Source organism: Piliocolobus tephrosceles, chromosome 4, assembly GCF_002776525.5.
Source record: "Piliocolobus tephrosceles isolate RC106 chromosome 4, ASM277652v3, whole genome shotgun sequence".
In the NCBI taxonomy this organism is placed as follows: Eukaryota; Metazoa; Chordata; class Mammalia; order Primates; family Cercopithecidae; genus Piliocolobus; species Piliocolobus tephrosceles.
Window position 1 is genome coordinate 21,963,484 of NC_045437.1, and position 13,640 is coordinate 21,977,123.

Genomic DNA, 13,640 nt, shown 5'->3' on the forward strand with positions numbered 1-13,640 from the left:
ACTGTCCTAAAGATTTCTGAAATTTTTGCCCCAAGGGATTCACATAAATGTCCCAAGGACCTCAAAGTGGGTATTAAACCTTTTTTATCAAGATGATAAATTCTGAAGGTAGACTTTGAGAACAGAGAAAGTGCCATGTTTTTTCTAAATTTTGAGACTAAAGTCAAATGAGGGAAAAAAAAGGCATAAAATAAAGTCAAAGAAGGGATATGAAACTTTAAAATACTTCTTACTGTAATTCTGATGAGATGAACATCTTCTGGAGATTTTTTGAGCAGAAGAGTAATATTATACAAATTTAGGGTGACCAACTTATTCTGGTTTGCCTGGGACTTTCCCAATCTTTGTTCTAAAAGTCCCATATCCTGTGAAAGCTCTTAGTCTTAAACAAACCAGGGTTATTGATCACACTATATAAATTTTATTTTAAAATGATTACTCTGTGGATAAAGAAGATTTGATATATATACCCCATATATATATATATACCCATGGAACACTACACAGCCATTAAAAGGAACAAAACAATATTTTTTGCAGCAACTGGGATGGAACTGGTGGCCATTATGCTAAGTGGAGTAACACAGAAGTGGAAAACCAAAAACCATATGTTCTCACTTAGAAGTGGAAGCAAGCTATGAGTATGCAAAGGCATGCAGAGCGATATAATGAATTTTAGAGACTCAGAAGGGAGGGGCCCAGGGATAAAAATACTACACATTAGGTACAATGTACACCACTCTAGTGACAGGTACACTATAATCTCAGAATTTACCAATATGTAATTTGCCCATGTAACAAAAAACCCCAAAAGCTATTGAAATAAAACAAGAAAAGAAAAAAGCTCACTCTGTTTAAGAATATATGGTAGGGTTAGGGTTGATGGCAGAAAGTGGAAGGTATTAGAAGAATACGGTAATAATCTAAGAGACGAAGGTGGCTTTTTCAGGTGATGTTCTGTTCCATTTGGGGCATATGGAGCTTGAGATGTGTGTTATATACTCGACTGGAGTGTCAATCTACGTTTTGTACAAATCTGAAGCTAAGGAACCCGGATATAACTTAGAGAGTAGTCAGGGTTTTTAAAAACCATGGTGTTTAGGTTGAATTGAGTACCGTCAAATTCATACATGGAAGTCTCAACCTCCGGTACCTCAGAATGTAAGTATATTTGGAGATACGGTCTTTGAGAGGTAATTCAGTTAAAAATGAGGCTTTTAGGGTGGAGCCCTAATCCACTATGGTGATGTCTTTATTAGAAGTGGCAGAGACATTCGGGTTGCACTCACACAGAGAAAAAGTCATGCTTGGACACAGCAGGAAGGCAATCAACTCCTCAGAAGAAACTGAACCTGCTGCCCTCTTGATTTTGGTTCCCAAAACTGTGAGAAAATACATATCTGTTACTGAAGTCATTGAAGCTGTGCTGTGTTATTATGGAAGTTCTAAAATGTGAATATACCTGGTTTTAGATGGTATGCCATGTAAGGTGAGCTCATAAATGCCAGACGCTGAGTGAAGGGCACTACATAAAGTAAAGGCAGGGAAGAAGAACCAACGTTTGTCAGAAGGATTGTAAAATTACAAGCTGATGCAATGCAATAGAAATCCCAAGAACATACAAACCAAAAGAGGAATGAGGAAAGATCACAAACATTAGAGGAATTCAAGGTCACTAGGGTTAGAATAAGTTTTTGTTTGTTTGTTTTGTTTTGTTTTGTTTTGTTTTAATATAAGAAGAAAGATAATATTTTTAAAACATGTTTGAGTCCTCAAGTGGATAAAAGCAGAAGTCCCTGGACTGGACTGTTCTTTTCTTTTCTCTATTTTTTTTTTTTTTTTTTTTTTTTGACGGAGTCTCACTCTGTCGCCCAGGCTGGAGTGCAGTGGCGCGATCTCGGTTCACTGCAAGCTCAGTCTCCCGGATTCACACCATTCTCCTGCCTCCTCCCTCAGTAGCCAGGACTACAGGCGCCTGCCACCACCGCCTGGCTATTTTTTATTTTTTAATTTTTTTATTTTCTATTTTTAGTAGACACGGGGGTTTCACCTGGTTACCCAGGATGGTCTTGATCTCCTGACCTCGTGATCTGCCTGCCTACGCCTCGCAAAGTGCTAGAATTACAGGTGTGAGCCACCGCGACCAGCCTGGGCTGTTCTTTTACACAGGAGAAGAGATCATTTATCCTTTTTTCACAGTAAACAAAAACAACAAAAACCTTGGAGTTCATGCAGATAGCTTAGCAGATTTTGTGACGATTAGGTTATTTTTATATGGAGGTGTCTATTCATTTCTATAAATAAGAAATGAGAGCAAGAAGGTGGACGGAGCTTACATAGATTGGAAGTAAAGAAACAGTATTATCTCTGAGAGTTGGAAAGTGAACTTATTAAGAAAATGTAGGAGAATGAAAAGTCCTGTGTGTGCTTGTGAGGCATTTACTCATAAAATTAAGGTGAGATTCACTAGAAATGTGAAGGTCTAGAAAAGATATATGTATTAAAATGATGGATTAGAAATGTACACTGGATTCTATCCTAGCTAAAAAAAACAAAAAACAAAAAATTAAAAACAAACAAAAAAATCTGTATTTTTTAGTCTTAGGGCAAGTTTGGGACAATAATTTTGGGGCTTTAGGGGGACAACTTGGAAATACGTTATGGATAAAGTTTTCAAGATGGAAGAGGAATAGGAGAGAAGTAATAAAAGATGGCATTTAAATTTTGTGATTGAGGAATTGCTGGCTGCATTGCCAGACACCTTTTGCAAACTCTATGAAGGACATTTTGAAACAGAAATTAGGAGTTTCATTTTTTTGTAAACTCTTTTGCAGACTGCTATACCTCTCTTATTCCATAATGTCAGGGTTTAAATAGACACAAGATCACCCAGCCTACTGAAACGTTTCTTAGCCTCTCTTCTAAGGTGGAATAAAAAAGTAACAGAGTTCTGACAAAAGAATGTGATAGGGGCTGCCTCTAGATGTTGTTCTTAAAGAATTGGGTTCCTCAGATGGGTAGGTGAATATCTACCAGTGTATCGGCCAGAAACGAATGACATGAATTAAGGATGCCAAAACTATTAAACTATCTCCAATACATACCAATCTCAGACTAAAAAACGTTAAGAGAATGCTAAGATTTTTTTTGTTTTGTATTTTGTTATTAAATAGCTCATAAACTCATTGATAAAACCTTTAGATACAGAGAACAACCCATTTCCAAATAAGCCCCCCCAACACACATGCAGACATCACAAAATATGTTAAAAATAAAAAATTTGTAAAAGACTGCCTTTGCATTCTTTACATTCTACTAGTTCTCCCACAATCATTCAGTTCCATATAAGGCCATTATTATTTTATTTTGTTCCCTTAGGCCTGAATAATGTTTACCCTGAACTCAAAGAGAATTTTACTGTAAAACTAAAATATTGTCTGATTCCTAAATAACCAGCAAATACATGATGTGATTGATTTTTATTAGTTACTTTTGAAACCAGGTGACTAATCTGTAAATAGACCTCATGTTTTGAGATTCCAAAATTATATCTGTACCTATAACACCCTATGATTTTAACCCTAATTGTTTAATCTTTCAAACATAATACAAACAAAATAATAAAGAAGTGATACAGTTCATCCTCTCAATATGTAAAAGGTCTATAATGAGGTTATTTAATACTACAGCGATACACATTTATATTCAAGTAGGAAAAAAGACATATTAGATGAACAGTGCCAGAAACTAGGAATGGGTTACATAATTTATTATTTTTCCCTCTGCTCTAGGATGTGTGTTTTGGTTTTACTTTAAGATAATGGTTTCAGAACATTTTATGTGTCCAGATACCAGGAGGCATATTGCTACTCTACTAGATGAGAAATATATCACTTTAAAGACGTTAGTGGACTACTTCACTAGATAGATTAACTATTAAAAGTAAGCATAGCCTGTAACCCCAGCACTTTGGGAGACCATGGTGGGTGGATCACCCTAGCTCCGGAGTTCGACACCAGCCTGGCCAACATGGTGAAACCCCATCTCTACTAAAAATACAGAAATTAGTCAGGTGTGGTGGCGGGCGCCTGTAATCCCAGCTACTCGGGAGGCTGATGCAGGAGAATGGCTTGAACCAGGGAGGCAGAGGTTTCAGTGAGCCGAGATTGCATCATTGCAATCCACTCTGAGCAACAGAGCGAGACTTCGTCTTAAAAAAAAAAAAAAAAAAAAAAAAAAACCCAAAATATTTTATTAAAGATATTATTTGTACCTTCTAGTTGAAAGAAAACATATTCACAGATATATATTATGCTTATATATAAACACATATATATACACACATATATTACAGGTATACATAAATTTACACACACCTATGTATTTAAAGAGATAATAATACAACCAGCCGTGAATATAGAGAAAGACAAAGTGATAGAATGTTATATATTAGTAGTATTTGTTAATTTGATTGTAATCTGAATATGTAGTTCCTATAACTCTGGTTGTTTTCACTTAAAATGGGTATAAAATGAAAAGTTCGATACACATATTTTTAAAAATATCTACTTTTACCTACAAGTAAAATTCAAAGCATAATAACCATTTGCACAATAAATACCTCTTGCTCATGTCATAAATGGCAATAACAGCGTTTATAATAAAAATTAGTAATGCAATAATTTATCTTGATGCCAAGTGACATGAACTTAAATTTTGTTTCTAAGCAAAGAGGGTACTTAAGGCAACTGTGAATTGGCATCGATGTGTTGACACACAGCAAGATTCACTTGCAATCTATATTTTTGGTCTAAAACTGCAATTCGGTGTTTAGATAATAAGTCCTATAATCATCCAGGCAACTAAGGCAAAGAATACATTTTCTGAACCTGTCCTCACAAGTTTTCCTTTCTTCCATCTTAATTTACAAATTCCTGAGCACTTAATGGGGAAGAATCATTTGAGTTGCTTTGAGGAAATGAAAGAACTGAAATAGCCTTTATTTTGAAAACAATCAGTAGGGTAACTTCGATGTGCCAAGTGGAGTGTCAAATCAAATCACTTTAGAAAGCGGTCCTCATGTGTTTAGGTTTCATTAGCCAGTGGGAAAAAATGAATTCTTGTTACTATCTACAGCTTTGTTGCTGGTATATTAGAGTCTACAGAGACATCACATGGCACCAATAAACCTGGCCAATTTGCCTTTTTTGGGCTGCCTCTGAGATCATCAGCTCCTGACTTTTTTGCTTCCTGCAAAGATTAGCACGTTGCCTTGATGATATACTATTCGGGAACATATGTGCACTGTTGCAATCAACCTGTCAGCTCAGAATCAAAGTTCATTTCCCTCATGTGAAATGTGTAGGGGGAGGCTCCCTTATCCCTATATGAGTATCATTTATCAAAGTTCCATTTGAAGATCGCATGGCCTCCAAAGTATTATAATTTTGTTCCCCAAAGAATGCTCACAAAAGTTTAATGCATCTGCAATTGAGGCAATCCAAGTAACAGGAATCAAGCTGTACCTGAAGCCATGCCTTCTCAGCCCTCAGGCACTAAGGGGAGATTTTCTTTCAGGGGCCCTGTGGTGCCAGCCTTGCAATTTGCCTTTGGAAAGAATCTCTTTCAACTTGTCCTCTTCATCCAAACATGGCATGCTTGTATATGTAAATGTGCATGTGTGTGAACATATTTGTCAAATGTTGAGACTATTTTAATTATTTATATATTATGATCATCAGGCTTGTGTAACCCAATCATTAAAATATGCCTGTCTGGTAGAGGAATAAAAAACAAAAAACAAACAACAACAACAAAAAAACTGTTAATGGCTTTGCTCATCTAATATATGTGTCAATGTCTCTGGTTTGGGAAAAACATGATTTAAAATGTTTAAAGGCCTGGAAAAAAGCATAGGGTCATTTATGGCAATCTTATGTAGTATGGCTTTACATAACCTTAATTTTCAAGGGCAAACTAAAATTTCATATCACAGCCAATCTGTGTTATGTGACAACAACCACCAGAGAAAAATCAGAGCTACTTAGATTTTAAGATTTAAAGCAAATCAAGAAATATTTTAGAGATGCTAATTCAGCACTGTGAGCTAGAGAAAGGATAAGTAAGATAGATGGGTGCTCCAGTTATGTGAATTAGAACAGAAATAGAATCATTGGCGATACTCTAATAACAGGAGAGAAGAATAGAGTGCAGCGGAAGCAAAGGGTTAACTTGAAAGCTGGGATGTCAACCTCTCTTATTCCCTTTTTAGAAGGGAAATGACAGAGCTCAGCAAATACCTCAAGACCAACATCCTATGTGGGAAGAAAAGGGACAAAAGGCAATGCAGTTTACACAAATGCCAGCAGCAGAATATGGAAATTTAGGGTTTGTCTATGTGGAAAGCCAAACTTCTTCACTTATAAGAATATAGTTTCTCTCTCACAGGACCCCATTGCTCGGCACCATAATAACTGACATTACAATGATAAAAAGGAAGAATTCAATAAAATCATAGGGTTCATCATGCAAATGGAAATCAACAGAAAAATTATATTGTGATTAGGCTAATAACATATTTTTCAAACATATGGGCAAATTATATTTATAAATTATTTAGTAACATTTTTCTTTCATATTTGTTTATTACAAGGGTATATGAACCAGATGAAAAAATATCACCGTTTCCATTGGGATCATTTCAGGGTTCCTTTAGAGAGAGTGATGGTAGTGGGACAGAGGGAGTGGGAGTGAGAGAAAGAAGAAAGGGGGAAGGAAGAGGAGGGAGAGACGAAGAGAGAGAGGAGAAGGAAGAAGAAAAGGGGGAGAAACAGAGGAAGAGAAAGAAGGATAAAAAGGGGAAGGGAGTAGGAGAAGGGAGATTGAGACTAACTGATACTTCCATCTACTGAGCAGTAGGGGGATATCTGGGAGACCACATTCTCAAGCCTTCAGCCTGAAACTAATGAAACTCTTCCAGAACTAACCCCACTTAGATCCTCCCTTATTCTGACCCAGAATGAGGGTTTGAGATTTGTTCCCTATCACCAGTTTTTGACTTGTGTCCTGAAAAGGTAGAAAAATCAGAAAACTAGAGAATAGAACAAACAGAATTAGCCAATGCCTGAGAAGAAAGCAAAAAACATAAAATGTTAAAAGTGAAATAATTAAGTATAGGTGACTTGATATTTCACATAGGGGAGAGTTTAAAATTAATATGTCTTATTGAACTAATGAAAAGTTGTTATCACAACTCAAAGTCACTCTGTTTGATTTTCTTGTGTGATAAAATTGTAAATGGGTTATTCGATTTATGCAGGAGAATTTTTTGATATATAAATTCATTATTTGGAAATTTGAATGGCTTTTCTCTATTTAATCTCACATCGATAAGGCATGTCATAAAATAAATGTCTCAGATTTTTATTTTTAGAGTAAAATAAAAATATATAGAATATTTTTCAAGCAGAGCATGCATACCTATGTGAAATACAAATAAACAAGTGAACAAGCAAAACACCAGGAATTAAACCGACATTTATTTACTGACTATAGATGTCTCCAGTATTTAACTTCAAATCAGAAGGAGGCTTGAGATTAAACACTTCACCTGAGATCATTTGCTTTTCTCTCAGTACTACTTAGCCTACGCTAAATTGTACAGTGATGACTATCAAACCCAACAAGCTCTGAGGCTCTTAAAAAACAAAGGCTTATTTTTTACTTATAGTACTTATTTGTCACTGATCACTGTCTTCACTGTGAGCTCCAGGCTAGTGGCAGGGGATATCTATCTAAATTATCTGTTTTCTATAATTCCTAGAGTGGGGATCAGAACATATTTTGAATAATAACAATGCAACATATCACAGTTCAACTATATTATGAGAGGGCAAAGTAATTATTCCAAATAGTCCTATGTTGCTCTATGATAACTTGCACAAAATAAATAGTGAATAGGCATTTTTTGACTAAAGGTTCAGATTAAAATAATTATCATTCTGTGAAACGCTTGTTTTCGTAAAAGCGTTGCACAACTGATAGGAAGTAAATTATTGGTATTCAAAACAATAAATTTAATACTAAAGGTATCACTATATTTTTGCATTTTTACATTTAAGTAACATTTTATCAGACTATAGATTGAATTAAAATTTTTATTTTAATGTATTTATTTTGTAATATCTCAGTGCAGACCTTTTATTCAGATACCCAACTCCAGAATAGCAAGCAACAACATATTATTAAATAAATTACTGTTAAGTCCAGAATTATAAATTCCTTATTATTATGATTAGCAGAGAGGTAATTTATGACAGTAAAATTTCAGACCAAACCTGTGTCTCTGATCTTGATAAACAATTGACTTTTTTACAAGAAGCAAATTTGATATCTATTTCATAAATAGCCAATAAATGGACAACCTCAGAATATCATTTTAATGAGTGTGACTTTCCTGACTGTAACCACACATTCAGTATTCACTGAAGCTTCCTGTGTAGGATGAGAGTCAGGAAAACTTAAAAAGCACTTAAAAACCATAGCAGACAATGGAAAGTATAAAGGCCATTTAGGTTTCAGAAAGTTAAGCATAACAATATGCCTTCAAAAGATTCTCAAAAGGCATCAGCTTAGGATTCCTCTCATGCAGTTAAGGCCAAGAATTAAAAGGCAAATGTAACAGAAGCAGCAGAAAAGTCATCCCTTTAAGAAAATCTGAAAGTTTCATAAATATATTTCAGCTATTTTTTTTTAAACACACGGTAATCTACTTTGATTTAATGTTATTCACAAGAGCATGAAAAAATTCTCTTGTGAAGGTTAGGACTCCAGAAATATTTTATATCATTATTTCCTCTGTTCAGTTGGCTTCATTGCCAAATATCCAGTAGAAATTCAATAAATTTAAATTGATGATGATGATGGTGATGATGATCATGATAATAACTGCTCTGAGACACACGCACACACAGGTTGAAAAATCAGTTATTAGGTCCATGTGTACTTTAACTTGAATCTGTCTTTCTAAATAATTTGAAATCAGATTTATTTCCTTTTGTGTCTGCTATATTTTGATGAGAAGTGAAGAAATTGCAGCCACAGACTTTGTATATTGATGATGCAGAATTTATTTATTAGGCTCATTCACTGGGCAGGTGAGTGAGCTATCTTTTTTGATCTCACCCACTGAATTCTGGGGCAATGAGCCCTTGTACAATTGCAAACTCAATTATAGCCCGAATTAATATTTTATACATTAAATTTCATAAGTTATACTTGGTTGAACAGAGTAACTGAATTAAAATATGATTTATAATTAAATCCTTATCAATCACCCTAAAAGTGCAACCAATCTGTATATTTGGCTCCCAGTTCTCATTTAAAATTGTGAAATGACTTGTCAGGTAATAAGAGTAATCAGTTTTAGGCAAGAGACAATTGCTTGCTGTAATACAGTCCCATTTGTAATTGATCAGCAATGGCACGATGATTTATCATTCATGAGATGTACACCACATCAGAAAGCTTAACTTACACAGTGAAGCATTCAGTCTCAAATGTGAGAACATTTTACAACCGAGACAGGTCTATACTCTGTATGTTTCATGTTTTCTGCCTCTTAAAAAACTTGACTAGATTGACTTCCTGTTATATATAATTCATAGTATTAAAATTATATTAGATACAAACATATATGTAGGTTTATCGTTGCTCTTATAAAAATACTTTCAAACCATTAATAATGTGAACTGTGTCAACACTGGCTACATTGGAGAAGGATTGCTTATATACATTGACTTTTTATTAACAGAAAAATCCAGTAAATTTTATCTATTTGTCTCTGACTATGAAATACTCACGAGTTATCAGAATTTCTAATAGAAGATTATATATTTTATGTTTACTGGCATAAATTGTTTAATATCACACATGGAAAATAATGACATAAAGGCTCAAATTTGAAATGGGCTTCTATATGAAGAATCAAGAAACGTATCACCACATGGCAAGTGCTCTGTAAGTACAAGGCCCAGGGAAGACAGAAAATGAAGGAATGGTGAAACATGATTAAAATAAGGAGACATGGAGTTATATCACAATAAACATAAGATTGAGTGTTGGTACGTTTTCACGTGTTTTGTTTGCTTTAAGTTATAGAAAGAAGACGGAGAAGGAACATGTTATACATCACAAGCTAGAGTTAAATCCTAGAGCACTGGTTTAGGTTTAGCTAAATTACTTGTGCTCTTAATCTTTCATTTCTTCATCTGTAAATCTGAATAAGAGTAATTTACTTGCCCAAAAGTCTTGAGGCTCATCAAAATAGTAAATGTGAAAGAAATTATCTCAATAATTTAGCTCCATTGTAACATGCTATTACTGTAACTTTAGATATTAAATGTTATTTGTTAAGTTTTGCATGGGCATACAACGCATTTACTTCTTCAGCACAATGCACAAAATTTACAATGATTAGATGACTTCAGTGATGACAAGGCTTGCAATGATGATATTATAACAAAGTAATTTTATTTAAACTGTAGGTCATAAAGATTCAATGGTGCAAAGTTTACTAAAATTATTAGCAAATAGGAAGTTAGGAATGATTTCAGTTAATCTTATCATTTTAAGGTTATGGAATTTTTATCTTATTGGTAAATTACCACTTTTTTAAAATAAATCATTATCATTTTTTATTCATGAGAAAAAGGTAACTAGCTTTAGATATCTATATGTAATAGTAAAATATCCTTGTTTATACTACTTTATTTAGGAGGTGACCGTGTTAACCCTCTTAAGTTAGATTGCATAGAATTCTGTAAGTTAGATTTTGAAAAGTTACTAAATTATCATGTTTGTATATTACCATACTGAGTGTATCTCAAGTTCTAAAATTTAAAAAAGAGTACATATGAGAAAACTTTAAACTTTTATTGCAATAAATATACCAAATACTTTATTATTTTATAAAATATATTTCGATATTTTATCTGACTACTTAACTTTAGGAAGCAGAAAAAAAATATTTGTAATTATTTTCAGTTTAATGTGGCTTCAAAAATAAATAAAATAATTTATCCCTGATCACAATTATTGCAATGGCCTCTTTTGTCTGATATGTTCTTTAAGAATACAACACAGTAAGTTTCTTTATTCTAAATCTGAAAATGAAGTTTCCATCACGCGAATTTGTAATCGAATATAATAGTTCATAAGAAAATTTATGCTGTTTATGTTAAACAGCATGAACTCAAGCTGGCTAACTTAATAAAGTAGGATGGGATGATCATTATCTAAGTGGGGGGCTGACTTAAAATACCCTATACCTGTAAAATGCCATTCATTAAAAATTGACTCAAGATTTATAGCTGTAGGTAATAATTCAATGTCAGTGAAAATCAGGGTATGTGCCTCAGCAGCAGAAAATAACCTGCAAGAAAATGGTCGTGTTTTGGTGCTGAGTGGGACACTTCTCTCTAATAATGATCTGCGAGTATGAAAACATTCGGCAAAATCCCCAAATTGTTCCCTTACTTATATACAAATGACGTTAAAATATAAATCATAACAAAAACAAGCTTCCTTTGATTGCAATAAAATTTATATTCATTTTATGTTATATAGTGAATACAAGTTATAATACTAAACCTCAAAGCAAAAAGTCAGAAAGCATATTAAAAAGCTCACTTTTAGAGGAAAAGCCAAATCAAATACTACTTAGAAATATCAATGATGAAGGCTTTACCATGTTGATTTCAAATAATACCACATGAAAAAAAGTATGTTGTATTCCAAAAGTAAATATACTCATATGTTATATCACATTATACAAAACAAACGGAAAAATCTAAATTTACAGTATCAGAGATCCACAGTTGAGAAAGTAGAACTTCACTCTCCACTCTGAGTGAATCATTTCTCTTGTATAAGTAACCTAAAAACAAAGGTAATCATGGCCCGGAGCCGTGGCTCACGCCTGTAATCTCAGCACTCTGGGAGGCCGAGGCGGGCGCATCACGAGGTCAATAGACCAAGACCATTCTGCCTAACACTATGAAACTCCGTCTCTACTAAAAAATACAAAAAATTAGCAGGGAGCGCTGGCGGGCGCCTGTAGTCCCAGCTACTCGGGAGGCTGAGGCAGGAGAATGGTATGAACCCGGGAGGCAGAGCTTGCAGTGAGCTGAGATTGCCCCAATGCACTCCAGCCTGGGTGACAGAGCGAGACTCCGTCTCAAACAACAACAACAACAACAACAACAACAACAAAAGCAAGCAATAAAGCTAATCAAAATAAATTCATTGGATTAATGAGTGAAAAAGTCATAGTGCATATAATCCTAAAAGGGAATGGTCATAAATGAATCTAATTACAAGAGGTCAATATCATATATGTCACTGTGAAATATTATATTATTCAAGATATTAAGTGCAGTTAAGAATAGCTTTTCGCTTTTTCTCGCCTAATGTCAGTATTTGGAAACAAAGCAAAACAAAATTCATTCTCTCAATCAAGGATTTATCTATTTCAGCAGGACTCTAATTTCCCAGTTGGCTTTACATATCATGAAACTACAAAGAATAACCGCGTTAACATTCTACACATCTAACAACACACCACATCAAATATATGCTCAAAAGTATCCTAGATAGACAGGAATGTAGAACAAGAAATAGACACAAGGAAGAAATGTTTCCTTTCACTTGTGAAAAATTGTACCTATAAAATCCTGTGAAATTCTGTGTCTATACTTGACAGTGAAAATATATTGAATATCAAGCCATTTTTCTAGCCCCATCGCTGATAATGATCATATGAATGTGGCAAGGTTTAATACTTCAAAATACCCAAAAGGCAGTGTTGTATATGCTGTGTTTCACTTATTCCAGCTATATGCATATTGTATGAAAGCCTGATTGTGAAAATATTTTTATGTACGCTAGACAGCAAAAGCATTTAGGCAAATTATATTGCTCAAAAAATCTTGCAATCTTGTTCTTTTTCTAATTAGTAAAGAAAAAATAATAAATTTGTGAGAGTTTTTTTACTCAGTGGCCATTTCATTTCATAGTGCTCATTTCTCATTTTGTTTGGAAGGACATAATTCTTTTAAAGGGCACGGAGGAGCAGAAAAACTTTTTTCTGCTTGACGAGACATTTAATACAATAGAAATTTCTAATTGGTGTCACACAAGGTCAGGTGGCTTTGTCCTCACACTCAAGGACTCCTGGGAAATGAAAGGTCAACATGTAATGTCTTCAGACCTACCAAGAAAGAATTTTATTTCTTCCCCAAAGACACAAAGTCATTTTTATTATAAAAAATAAACAAACAAAAATGTCATCTATTAAAATGGTAATTTTTTCATAAATTGTCAATATTTTATTATTTTGTGTTAAAATGGAAGTTCACCAAGAGAGTCACAGACTGGGAGATAAAATTTGTGCCTCTGTGTGTATCTGCGTGTGTATGCACTAAACTGAAAGTGTTTTAATTATGACAATTGCATTTTGGCATCAATTTACATAAAATAAACTTGACGCCTTCTGCATATCTTAAGCATGGTCCATGTAAAATAAGTTATTCTTTTGGAGGGTCACAGAGTGCTGGTCCTGGACAAAAAGAAAGAAATAGACA